The sequence below is a fragment of the Cherax quadricarinatus genome, chromosome 22 (assembly GCF_038502225.1).
Source record: "Cherax quadricarinatus isolate ZL_2023a chromosome 22, ASM3850222v1, whole genome shotgun sequence".
Taxonomy (NCBI): Eukaryota; Metazoa; Arthropoda; class Malacostraca; order Decapoda; family Parastacidae; genus Cherax; species Cherax quadricarinatus.
The window spans coordinates 918,830-932,966 of record NC_091313.1 but is presented as its reverse complement, the minus strand read 5'-3'; the positions used below and the strand labels follow the sequence as shown (position 1 = coordinate 932,966).

General features: G+C 42.9%; 1 protein-coding gene across 2 annotated transcripts in view; it reads right to left on the bottom strand.

The window, feature by feature from the left end:
• The window catches only part of jp (junctophilin), a 405,777-nt gene that overhangs the window by 242,397 nt on the left and 149,243 nt on the right, over window positions 1-14,137 (bottom strand). The window lies entirely within an intron of this gene.

Genomic DNA, 14,137 nt, shown 5'->3' with positions numbered 1-14,137 from the left:
CATATTCCTGTCAGTGAACCATTGACCAATGACGGAGAATTCGGCTTTCAGCTACGCATTTTTGTCATATGTGCGTGACAAGAGATCGGACGACTCTCCTATTTTCTTTTCCGGAGGTTCTCCTCTTCGTCCTTGAACCTTTCTAGCCTCTGGAACAATTTATCCTTCGAAGCTCTTTTATTGTTCCGTGCTTCGTAGGCTCTGATTTTTTATTCCCAGCGTTACTTTTCCTTTAACAGTTCAAGAAGACCTTCGTCAACGCTGAGAGCCTCCTCTCCATCCTCTGGGAGAAGCTGTTACCCTACTATGATAGTTACACAATGGAAACACCAGCAGTGTGTGGAAAGACACCTGTCTATAGTTCAGGATATTTATTAGAGGAAACGTTTCGCCACGAGTGACTTCTTCAGTCCTAATAGAGAGATATGTATGTATAATGTTCACCAAGACCTGGGTCCTGGCACTGGTGTTTAATCTTGTGATGACCCGTCTCTGGTTCCCCATGGACAATGGCTTCTGTAATGTTGCAACATATGCTGATCAAGCACTGTTCTGGACTTCATCTGGTGCTCTGCACTCGCAACCACCTGGTTGCTACTAGGATCTCTCTCTCCCTGCTCCATGAGCTTTATTATACCTCGTCCTAAAGCTGTGTATGGTTCCTGCCTCCACTACGTCACTTGCCAGGCTATTCCACTTCCTGACAACTCTGTCTAAAGAAATACTTCCTAACATCTCTTTGACTCATCTGAGTTTTCAATTTTCAATTGTGATCCCTTGTTTCTGTGCCCAATCTCTGGAACATCCTGTCTCTGTCCACCTTGTCAATTCCACGCAGTATTTTGTATGTCGTTATCATGTCTCACATAACCCTCCTGTCCTCCAGCGTCGTCAGGCCGATCTCCCTTAACCTTTCTTCGTAGGACATTCTCCTTAACTCTGGAACTAACCTTGTTGATGAAGCTTTGTTGATGAATCCTTGTTGATGAAGCCTTGTTGATGAAGCCTTGTTGATGAAGCCTTGTTGATGAAGCCTTGTTGATGAAGCTTTGTTGATAAAGAATTGTTGATGAATCCTTGTTGATGAAGCCTTGTTGATGAAGCCTTGTTGATGAAGCCTTGTTAATGAAGCCTTGTTGATGAAGCCTTGTTGATGAAGCCTTGTTGATGAAGCCTTGTTGATGAAGCCTTGTTGATGAAGCCTTGTTGATGAAGCCTTGTTGATGAAGCCTTGTTGATGAAGCCTTGTTGATGAAGCCTTGTTGATGAAGCCTTGTTGATGAAGCCTTGTTGATGAAGCCTTGTTGATGAAGCCTTGTTAATGAAGCCTTGTTGATGAAGCCTTGTTGATGAAGCCTTGTTGATGAAGCCTTGTTGATGAAGCCTTGTTGATGAAGCCTTGTTGATGAAGCCTTGTTGATGAAGCCTTGTTGATGAAGCCTTGTTGATGAAGCCTTGTTGATGAAGCCTTGCTGACGAAGTCTTGTTGATGAAGCCTTGTTGATGAAGCCTTGTTGACGAAGTCTTGTTGATGAAGTCTTGCTGACGAAGTCTTGTTGATGAAGCCTTATTGATGAAGCCTTGTTGATGAAGCCTTGTTGATGAAGCCTTGTTGATGAAGTCTTGTTGATGAAGCCTTGTTGAAGAAGTCTTGTTGATGAAGCCTTGTTGATGAAGCCTTGTTGACGAAGTCTTGTTGATGAAGCCTTGCTGACGAAGTCTTGTTGATGAAGCCTTGTTGACGAAGTCTTGTTGATGAAGCCTTGTTGACGAAGTCTTGTTGATGAAGCCTTGTTGACGAAGTCTTGTTGATGAAGCCTTGTTGACGAAGTCTTGTTGATGAAGCCTTGTTGACGAAGTCTTGTTGATGAAGCCTTGTTGACGAAGTCTTGTTGACGAAGCCTTGTTGACGAAGTCTTGTTGATGAAGCCTTGTTTATGAAGCCTTGTTGACGAAGTCTTGTTGATGAAGCCTTGTTGACGAAGTCTTGTTGATGAAGCCTTGTTGATGAAGCCTTGTTGATGAAGCCTTGTTGATGAAGCCTTGTTGATGAAGCCTTGTTGATGAAGCCTTGTTGACGAAGTCTTGTTGATGAAGCCTTGTTGATGAAGCCTTGTTGATGAAGCCTTGTTGATGAAGCCTTGTTGATGAAGTCTTGTTGATGAAGCCTTGTTGATGAAGCCTTGTTGATGAAGCCTTGTTGATGAAGCCTTGTTGATGAAGCCTTGTTGATGAAGCCTTGTTGACGAAGTCTTGTTGATGAAGCCTTGTTGATGAAGCCTTGTTGATGAAGTCTTGTTGATGAAGCCTTGTTGATGAAGTCTTGTTGATGAAGCCTTGTTGATGAAGCCTTGTTGATGAAGCCTTGTTGACGAAGTCTTGTTGATGAAGCCTTGTTGATGAAGTCTTGTTGATGAAGCCTTGTTGATGAAGCCTTGTTTATGAAGTCTTGTTGATGAAGCCTTGTTGATGAAGCCTTGTTGATGAAGCCTTGTTGATGAAGTCTTGTTGATGAAGCCTTGTTGATGAACCCTTGTTGATGAAGCCTTGTTGATGAAGCCTTGTTGATGAAGTCTTGTTGATGAAGCCTTGTTGATGAAGCCTTGTTGATGAAGTCTTGTTGATGAAGCCTTGCTGACGAAGTCTTGTTGATGAAGCCTTATTGATGAAGCCTTGTTGACGAAGTCTTGTTGATGAAGTCTTGTTGATGAAGTCTTGTTGATGAAGCCTTGTTGATGAAGCCTTGTTGACGAAGTCTTGTTGATGAAGTCTTGTTGATGAAGCCTTGTTGACGAAGTCTTGTTGATGAAGTCTTGTTGACGAAGTCTTGTTGATGAAGCCTTGTTGACGAAGTCTTGTTGATGAAGTCTTGTTGATGAAGCCTTGTTGACGAAGTCTTGTTGATGAACCCTTGTTGATGAAGCCTTGTTGATGAAGCCTTGTTGATGAAGTCTTGTTGATGAAGCCTTGTTGATGAAGCCTTGTTGATGAAGTCTTGTTGATGAAGCCTTGCTGACGAAGTCTTGTTGATGAAGCCTTATTGATGAAGCCTTGTTGATGAAGTCTTGTTGATGAAGTCTTGTTGATGAAGTCTTGTTGATGAAGTCTTGTTGATGAAGTCTTGTTGATGAAGCCTTGTTGATGAAGCCTTGTTGATGAAGCCTTGTTGATGAAGCCTTGTTGATGAAGCCTTGTTGATGAAGTCTTGTTGATGAAGTCTTGTTGATGAAGTCTTGTTGATGAAGTCTTGTTGATGAAGTCTTGTTGATGAAGCCTTGTTGATGAAGCCTTGTTGATGAAGCCTTGTTGATGAAGCCTTGTTGACGAAGTCTTGTTGATGAAGTCTTGTTGACGAAGTCTTGTTGATGAAGCCTTGTTGATGAAGCCTTATTGATGAAGCCTTGTTGACGAAGTCTTGTTGATGAAGCCTTGTTGATGAAGCCTTGTTGACGAAGCCTTGTTGATGAAGCCTTGTTGATGAAGCCTTGTTGATGAAGCCTTGTTGATGAAGCCTTGTTGATGAAGCCTTGTTGATGAAGTCTTGTTGATGAAGCCTTGTTGATGAAGCCTTGTTGATGAAGCCTTGTTGATGAAGCCTTGTTGATGAAGCCTTGTTGATGAAGCCTTGTTGATGAAGCCTTGTTGATGAAGCCTTGTTGATGAAGTCTTGTTGATGAAGCCTTGTTGATGAAGCCTTGTTGATGAAGTCTTGTTGATGAAGCCTTGTTGATGAAGCCTTGTTGATGAAGCCTTGTTGATGAAGAACCTCCTAAATTTTTAGTGATGATAAGCATGTCTATTATTATGATCCTTATTACTGTAACTGTCATTATTATTGTTATAATTATTATTTTAACTTATTATTGTAACTGTTATTATTATTATTATTATTATTATTATTATTATTATTATTATTATTATTATTATTATTGTTCTTGTTGTTGTTGTTGTTGTTGTTGTGCACATTGCTGCCATATATGTGCACACGACAACATTATTTCCGCTCACAGATTGGAAAGAAATATTAAGTTATTTAACACAGAAACATTAATGAAATGTTTGAAACAATGAGAAATAAATTCATTTTGTTTCGGTTTTAATTAGCCCTCGGATAATTTTTTTGGACCTACCATTTCAAAGTTTTTTCTGGGTTAAGTTTATGATGGATTTTTTTTTTCAAAGCTTAAAAGAGGAAATACACAAATTTGTATTATGTTAAAATTCGATGCGATACAAATTTTGCTTGGTAATGTGCATGGCTGAATTGTTATAGAAAGTGGTGGGGAGTAAGAAAAGGATGGGGGGGGGGGGTAATAGAAACGGAATAATAAAAAGGGATAAAGTGTGTTTATGGAAGAAAGGGGAGTTTTGTGTATCGTATATACTGACTTAAATATTTCTTGATTTGTTTGCAGTTATGCATAATTTTGTGGTTTGTGTTTGTGTGTGTGTGTGTGTGTTTGTTTGTGTGTGTGTGTGTGTGTGTGTGTGTGTTTGTTTGTGTGTGTGTGTGTTTGTTTGTTTGTGTGTGTGTGTGTGTGTGTGTGTGTGTGTGTGTGTGTGTGTGTGTGTGTGTGTGTGTGTGTGTGTGTGTGTGTAGTGCACGTTTCTTAAGAAAGTAGTCTTTTCGCTCACCATGAAGCGGGCCAAAACGACATGGGTTCGAGTCCTCGGCTAGTCACAGTGTTGTTATTGATTAAATACCACTCGTTCGTTGTTACAAATATTTATATATATATATATATATATATATATATATATATATATATATATATATATATATATATATATATATATATATATATATATATATATATATATATATATATATATATATATATATATATATATATATATATATATATATATACGTATATATATTTGTATATTATTGTAACAACGAACGAGTGGTATTTAATCAATAACAACACTGTGACTAGCCGAGGACTCGAACCCATGTCGTTTTGGCCCGCTTCATGGTGAGCCTTAATGACCCTCGTGCAGTAGATACCCCTTAATCCCTCCCTTCATCTTTCCTATTTCCTCCAGACCTTCTTCACACATTTCCACCATGCACATTTCGCTCAGTCAAAACTTTCACAGTTGATAGTCACGACTCCCGTATCTGACTAGTTAGAGGCCCCAACCTGTCTTCCCTCCCCTGTGGGGGTGAGGGACAAGAGTCAAATGTGGGGCTGAGGGACAAGGGTCAAGTGTGGGGCTGAGGGACAAGGGCCAGGTGTGGGATTGAGGGACAAGGGCCTGGTGTGGGGCTGAGGGACAAGGGACAGGTGTGGGGCTGAGGGACAACGGAAAGGTGTGTGGCTGAGGGACAAGGGCCAGGTGTGGGGCTAAGGGGTAAAGGCAAGTGTAGTGTTGGGGAGTTGGGGAATGGGTGGGGCTGAGGGCTTGAAGCAAGAGTGGGAATGGGGAATGGGTGGAGTTGAAAGGCTGAGGAATGTGTGGGATTTAGTGGTGGGGGAAATGAGTTGAGTTGAGGGGTTGTGGAATGGGTTCGATTGAGTGATTGGGGAATGGGTGGAGTTGAAGGGTTGGGGAATGTTTGGGGTCGAGAGGCTGGAAAATGGGTGGGGGTTGAGGGTGAAGGGGACTGGGTAAATTTCTCCTGGCGATATTAGTGTACCACCTGAGGCCCTGATGCCAAGAATGTGGTGGTGGCCGCTCCCCCACCATCCCCTTCCCCTCCATCCCCTCCCCACCTTCCCCTTCCCCAAGCCAACCCTCTCCAATTATCCCCTCTCTACCAGCCTTCCCCTACCACCTTCCTTTCTCACTGTCTTTCTCTTCCTCCTTCTTCACTTAAAATCACTCGTTCCCCCCTCCTCTCTGCCCTTTCGTCCCCCCTACTCCTCATCCTCCTACTCTCCCCACACCTCTACCTTTCTAACCCTTCATCCCCTCACACTTCTCCCCTCACACTTCTCCCCTCACACTTCTCCCCTCACATTTCTCCCCCTCACACTTCTCCCCTCACACTTCTCCCCTCACACTTCTCCCCTCACACTTCTCCCCTCACACTTCTCCCCTCACACTTCTCCCCTCACACTTCTCCCCTCACACCTCTCCCCCACGCACTTCTCCCCTCACACTTCTCCCCTCACACTTCTCCCCTCACACTTCTCCCCTTACACATCTCCCCTCACACTTCTCCCCCTCACACTTCTCCCCTCACACTTCTCCCCTCACACTTCTCCCCTCACACTTCTCCCCTCACACTTCTCCCCTCACACTTCTCCCCTCACACTTCTCCCCCTCACACTTCTCCCCTCACACTTCTCCCCTCACACTTCTCCCCTCTCACACTTCTCCCCTCACACTTCTCCCCTCACACTTCTCCCCTCACACTTCTCCCCACACACGTCTCCCCTCACACTTCTCCCCTCACACTTCTCCCCCTCACACTTCTCCCCTCACACTTCTCCCCTCACACTTCTCCCCTCACACTTCTCCCCTCACACCTCTCCCCCTCACACTTCTCCCCTCACACTTCTCCCCTCACACTTCTCCCCACACACATCTCCCCCTCACACTTCTCCCCTCACACTTCTCCCCTCACACTTCTCCCCCCTCACACTTCTCCCCTCACACTTCTCCCCTCACACTTCTCCCCTCACACTTCTCCCCTCACACTTCTCCCCCTCACACTTCTCCCCTCACACTTCTCCCCTCACACTTCTCCCCCTCACACTTCTCCCCTCACACTTCTCCCCTCACACTTCTCCCCTCACACTTCTCCCCCTCACTCTGGCGCAGTTCCTCAGAACACATGCACTCTGGCACAGTTCTTCGTAAAACTTGCACTCTGGCGCAGTTCTTCAGAACGCTTGGACTCTGGCGCAGTTCTTCAGAACGCTTGGACTCTGGCGCAGTTCTTCGTAAAACTTGCACTCTGGCGCAGTTCTTCGGAACACTTGCACTCTGGCACAGTTCTTCAGAAAACTTGCACTCTGGAGCATAAGTTTCGACTGATTCTATGAAACTCTTGTGTCTGCTGCCTTCTGTGTCTAGAGTGAAGAAACCCAAACACACCTGAGTTTAGGTTAGGGTATGCCAATCACACACACACACACACACACACACACACACACACACACACACACACTAACTGCTGCAGCATATGGGCGCCTGGCAAACCTGAGAACAGCATTCCGATACCTTAGTAAGGAATCATTCAAGACACTGTACACCGTGTATGTCAGGCCCATACTGGAGTATGCAGCACCTGTTTGGAACCCGCACTTGATAAAGCACGTCAATACACCAATAACCCGCACATAAAAGACAGAAGCTTACGACGACGTTTCGGTCCGACTTGGACCATTGACAAAGTCACACTGTGTCGGACCGAAACGTCGTCGAAAGCTTCTGTCTTTTATGTGCGGGTTATTTGTGTATCGTTCCAGTCACGGTATTGTGCCTTTTTGTTATTTAAAGCACGTCAAGAAACTAGAGAAAGTACAAAGGTTTGCAACAAGGTTAGTTCCAGAGCTAAGGGGAATGTCCTATGAAGAAAGATTAAGGGAAATCGGCCTGACGACACTGGAGGACAGGAGGGTCAGGGGAGACATGATAACGACATATAAAATACTGCGTGGAATAGACAAGGTGGACAAGGACAGGATGTTCCAGGGAGGGGACACAGAAACAAGAGGCCACAATTGGAAGTTGAAGACACAAATGAGTCAGAGAGATAGTAGGAAGTATTTCTTCAGTCATAGAGTTGTAAGGCAGTGGAATAGCCTAGAAAATGACGTAGTGGAGGCAGGAACCATACACAGTTTTAAGACGAGGTTTGATAAAGCTCATGGAGCGGGGAGAGAGAGGGCCTAGTAGCAACCGGTGAAGAGGCGGGGCCAGGAGCTAGGACTCGACCCCTGCAACCACAAATAGGTGAGTACAAATAGGTGAGTGAGTACACACACTTGCACACACACATACACACCCCAGCAAGTTGAAAGTCATAAAGTTTTGGAAAGGACAAAGAAGATCGCAGACGGAGTACGGCCTAGGAGGTCAAAGACTGCAAAACTCACTCAAGGAGACAGTCTTGGGGTGAGCATCATACCAAGCACGTCTGAGGCGTACATGAAGCAAATAACTGCTTCAGCATGACATGGGCGCCTGGCAAACCTAAAAATAGCGTTTCAGCATCTAAGGAGTCATTCAAGGCACTGTACACTGTGTATGTCAGGTATATATTTAAGTATGAAGCAACTGTATGGAACCCACAACTGGTCAAACACATCAAAAAATCACAGAAAGTGCAAAGGATTGCAACAAGACTAGGCCCGGAGCTAAGGGGTATCCCTACGAGGAGATGTTAAGGGAAATCAATCTGACGACACTGGAGGACAGGAGGGATAGAGGGGATATGATAACGACATATAAAATGCTGAGAGGAATTGAAAAGATGGATAGGGACAGAATGTTTCAGAGATGCGAAACAACAACAAAGGGTCAGAACTGAAAGTTGAAAACTCAGATGAATCACATGGATGTTAGGAAGTACTTCTTCAGTCATAAAGTTGACAAGAAGTGGAACAATCTGGAGAGTGATGTAGTGGAGGACACCTGGAAAATCCCAGAGGAACTGGTCTCAAATCTACACACAGAAATCACTCCTTACAAAATCACAAGACTAAACAGACAGTGCAACATCCCTCCAATGAAAAGCAGGGGTGCCGTGAGTACACTAAGAGAAAACACAATAAGTGTCCTGGGTCCAAGACTGTTCAACAACCTGCTGCTGTCTTCAACAGGGAACTGAACAGATACGTAAAGTCAGTGCCTGACCAGTCGGGCTGTGGCTTATACATTGAACTGTGTGCGGCCAGCAGTATCAGCCTGGTTGATCAGGTCCTGACCCACTGGGAGGCCTCATCGAGGATCGGGTTGCGGGGGCGATGACCCCCGGAATAACCTCTAAGTAGGACGCTAATAATAACATTTAGACATAAGTTCTGAAGAGAGCTAAGGAAAAATAAAATTAGAAATATACAAAAATAAACAAAACAGACAAGATATATATGGAGAGGAATAAATGGGATTAAATCAGGGGTTTCAAATAGAGTTAGAGCTAAAGAAGGAGTTGCAATAATGTTGAAGGATAAGCTATGGCAGGAAAAGAGTGACTATAAATGTATTAATTCAAGGATTATGTGGAGTAGAATAAAGATTGGATGTGAAAAGTGGGTGATAATAAGCGTGTATGCACCTGGAGAAGAGAGAAGTGTAGAGGAGAGAGAGAGATTTTGGGAAATGTTGAGTGAATGTGTGGGGAGTTTTGAATCAAGTGTGAGAGTAATGGTGGTTGGGGATTTCAATGCTAAAGTGGGTAAAAATGTTATGGAAGGAGTAGTAGGTAAATTTGGGGTGCCAGGGGTAAATGTAAATGGGGAGCCTTTAATTGAGCTATGTGTAGAAAGAAATTTGGTAATAAGTAATACATATTTTATGAAAAAGAGGATAAATAAATATACAAGGTATGATGTAGCACGTAATGAAAGTAGTTTATTAGATTATGTATTGGTGGATAAAAGGTTGATGGGTAGGCTCCAGGATGTACATGTTTATAGAGGGGCAACTGATATATCGGATCATTATTTAGTTGTAGCTACAGTTAGAGTAAGAGGTAGATGGGAAAAGCGGAAGGTGGCAACAACAAGTAAGAGGGAGGTGAAAGTGTATAAACTAAGGGAGGAGGAAGTTCGGGTGAGATATAAGCGACTATTGGCAGAAAGGTGGGCTAGTGCAAAGATGAGTAGTGGGGGGGGGGGGTTGAAGAGGGTTGGAATAGTTTTAAAAATGCAGTATTAGAATGTGGGGCAGAAGTTTGTGGTTATAGGAGGGTGGGGGCAGGAGGAAAGAGGAGTGATTGGTGGAATGATGAAGTAAAGGGTGTGATAAAAGAGAAAAAGGTAGCTTATGAGAGGTTTTTACAAAGCAGAAGTGTTATAAGAAGAGCAGAGTATATGGAGAGTAAAAGAAAGGTAAAGAGAGTGGTGAGAGAGTGCAAAAGGAGAGCAGATGATAAAGTGGGAGAGGTACTGTCAAGAAATTTTAATGAAAATTAGAAAAAAAATTGAAGTGAGTTAAACAAGTTAAGAAAGCCTAGGGAAAGTATGGATTTGTCAGTTAAAAACAGAGTAGGGGAGTTAGTAGATGGGGAGATGGAGGCATTAGGTAGATGGCGAGAATATTTTGAGGAACTTTTAAATGTTAAGGAAGAAAGTGAGGCAGTAATTTCATGCACTGGTAAGGGAGGTATACCATCTTTTAGGAGTGAAGAAGAGCAGAATGTAAATGTGGGGGAGGTACGTGAGGCATTACGTAGAATGAAAGGGGGTAAAGCAGCTGGAACTGACGGGATCATGAGAGAAATGTTAAAAGCAGGGGGAGGATATAGTGTTGGAGTGGTTGGTACTTTTGTTTAATAAATGTATGAAAGAGGGGAAGGTACCTAGGGATTGGCGGAGAGGATGTATATTCCCTTCATATAAAGGGAAAGGGGACAAAAGAGATTGTAAAAATTATAGAGGAATAAGTTTACTGAGTATACCAGGAAAAGTGTACGGTAGGGTTATAATTGAAAGAATTAGAGGTAAGACAGAATGTAGGATTGCGGATGAGCAAGGAGGTTTCAGAGTGGGTAGGGGATGTGTAGATCAAGTGTTTACATTGAAGCATATATGTGAACAGTATTTAGATAAAGGTAGGGAAGTTTTTATTGCATTTATGGATTTAGAAAAGGCATATGATAGAGTGGATAGAGGAGCAATGTGGCAGATGTTGCAAGTATATGGAATAGGTGGTAAGTTATTAAATGCTGTAAAGAGTTTTTATGAGGATAGTGAGGCTCAGGTTAGGGTGTGTAGAAGAGAGGGAGACTACTTCTCGGTAAAAGTAGGTCTTAGACAGGGATGTGTAATGTCACCATGGTTGTTTAATGTATTTATAGATGGGGTTGTAAAGGAAGTAAATGCTAGGGTGTTCGGGAGAGGGGTGGGATTAAATTTTGGGGAATCAAATTCAAAATGGGAATTGACACAGTTACTTTTTGCTGATGATACTGTGCTTATGGGAGATTCTGAAGAAAAATTGCAAAGGTTAGTGGATGAGTTTGGGAATGTGTGTAAAGGTAGAAAGTTGAAAGTGAACATAGAAAAGAGTAAGGTGATGAGGGTATCAAATGATTTAGATAAAGAAAAATTGGATATCAAATTGGGGAGGAGGAGTATGGAAGAAGTGAATGTTTTCAGATACTTGGGAGTTGACGTGTCGGCGGATGGATTTATGAAGGATGAGGTTAATCATAGAATTGATGAGGGAAAAAAGGTGAGTGGTGCGTTGAGGTATATGTGGAGTCAAAAAACGTTATCTATGGAGGCAAAGAAGGGAATGTATGAAAGTATAGTAGTACCAACACTCTTATATGGATGTGAAGCTTGGGTGGTAAATGCAGCAGCGAGGAGACGGTTGGAGGCAGTGGAGATGTCCTGTTTAAGGGCAATGTGTGGTGTAAATATTATGCAGAAAATTCGGAGTGTGGAAATTAGGAAAAGGTGTGGAGTTAATAAAAGTATTAGTCAGAGGGCAGAAGAGGGGTTGTTGAGGTGGTTTGGTCATTTAGAGAGAATGGATTAAAGTAGAATGACATGGAAAGCATATAAATCTATAGGGGAAGGAAGGCGGGGTAGGGGTCGTCCTCGAAAGGGTTGGAGAGAGGGGGTAAAGGAGGTTTTGTGGGCAAGGGGCTTGGACTTCCAGCAAGCGTGCGTGAGCGTGTCAGATAGGAGTGAATGGAGACGAATGGTACTTGGGACCTGACGATCTGTTGGAGTGTGAGCAGGGTAATATTTAGTGAAGGGATTCAGGGAAACCGGTTATTTTCATATAGTCGGACTTGAGTCCTGGAAATGGGAAGTACAATGCCTGCACTTTAAAGGAGGGGTTTGGGATATTGGCAGTTTGGAGGGATATGTTGTGTATCTTTATATGTGTATGCTTCTAAACTGTGTATTCTGAGCACCTCTGCAAAAACAGTGATAATGTGCGAGTGTGGTGAAAGTGTTGAATGATGATGAAAGTATTTTCTTTTTGGGGATTTTCTTTCATTTTTGGGTCACCCTGCCTCGGTGGGAGACGGCCGACTTGTTGAAAAAAAAATATATATATATGTATGTATATATATATATATATATATATATATATATATATATATATATTTTATTTTTTTTTTTTTTATTATCACACCGGCCGATTCCCACCAAGGCAGGGTGGCCCGAAAAAGAAAAACTTTCACCATCATTCACTCCATCACTGTCTTGCCAGAAGGGTGCTTTACACTACAGTTTTTAAACTGCAACATTAACACCCCTCCTTCAGAGTGCAGGCACTGTACTTCCCATCTCCAGAACTCAAGTCCGGCCTGCCGGTTTCCCTGAATCCCTTCATAAATGTTACTTTGCTCACACTCCAACAGCACGTCAAGTATTAAAAACCATTTGTCTCCATTCACTCCTATCAAACACGCTCACGCATGCCTGCTGGAAGTCCAAGCCCCTCGCACACAAAACCTCCTTTACCCCCTCCCTCCAACCCTTCCTAGGCCGACCCCTACCCCGCCTTCCTTCCACTACAGACTGATACACTCTTGAAGTCATTCTGTTTCGCTCCATTCGCTCAAATATATATATATATATTTGAGAAGAGAAGCAGCACCAACTGTGGCAACAAAAATATAAAATATACAAGATAAGGAAATTGAAATTCAGATCTCAAAAAAGGCGTCAACATTTTTGCGTTGAAAATTCAGAAATTCAGAGTAAAGATGAGAGAATAAGAGATAACATATTACACTAAGAACTTTATTACTGAAGAGCTGACCGTCAGGAACTTACTGTTGTCTTAAGTAAAGATTTCCTGAGCAAACATTCAATATATTATATTATGAATATGTTGCTTTATGCAGTCGAAACTTACATGGTGTGTGAGACACATGCATGGTGTGTGAGAAACATACATGGTGTGTGGGAAACATACATGGTGTGTGAGACACATACATGGTGTGTGAGAAACATACATGGTGTGTGGGAAACATACATAAGGTATGATAAACGTACACGGCGTGTGAGACGCATACACGGAGTGTGTGAAACATACTCAGGGTGTGAGAAACATACAAGATGTGAGAAACATACAAGATGTGAGAAACATACATTTAGAAAGATAAGAGTGCAAGTGAGGTCAACTATGGAGAGGTCAGGTCAAGTCAGGTCAGGCCAAGTCAGGTCAGGTCAGGTCAGGTTAGCCGAAAAGTTGGACAGCTTTAAAAATAGCTGAAGAAATCCGCGAGTGCTCATCAGGACTCGTTGCATCTGTTTCCTCGTCACAGATACTACAAGCATCTCTGTGACAGGTAACGTCACCTTGAACGTCACAATGATAAGTAACGTCGCCTTCAACGTCACAATGATAGGTAACGTCACCTTCAACATCATAATGACAAGTAACGTCACCTTCAACGCCACAATGATAACTAACTAAACAGACAACATAATAGCTATTGTAACCTATTCTACTTTCCGGCACCATTTAATATGAAAAAGAAACAATAAGACTGTAGCAGGCAGCAGAGAGGCAGGGCCAGGAGCTGAGACTCGACCCTTGCAACCACTAATAGATGAGTATAAATATGGGAGTACCGATGATGAGGCTAGTATTCAGGAAATTCCTGGGTGGATGAGACACAATTTACCGAGAATAAACTAGCAGAAGCGTCAGTAGCCTCAACGAGCGCCTGTATGTAGGCCCAAAACTGATCAATGTTTGTGTTGCAACACAGAATTCACGTTTTAAATGTTGTACCATACTGACACGTTGACGAGTAAAACACGTGCAACACTTGGGTATCTTGGAGATAAATGGTACAAAATTCCGACACGATGGAATCTGTTTGTGACTTGATAAAGCCCACTGTGTGGGCGAAACGTAGTCAATAAAGGATCACATTATATTGCATTTGTGTCCATTTTTTCCTTAGGTATCTTAACTGCCGAAACGTTTCGTCTGTGCAACAGGCTGCATTAGTCGAATACAGAGGTGACTACGATATTGG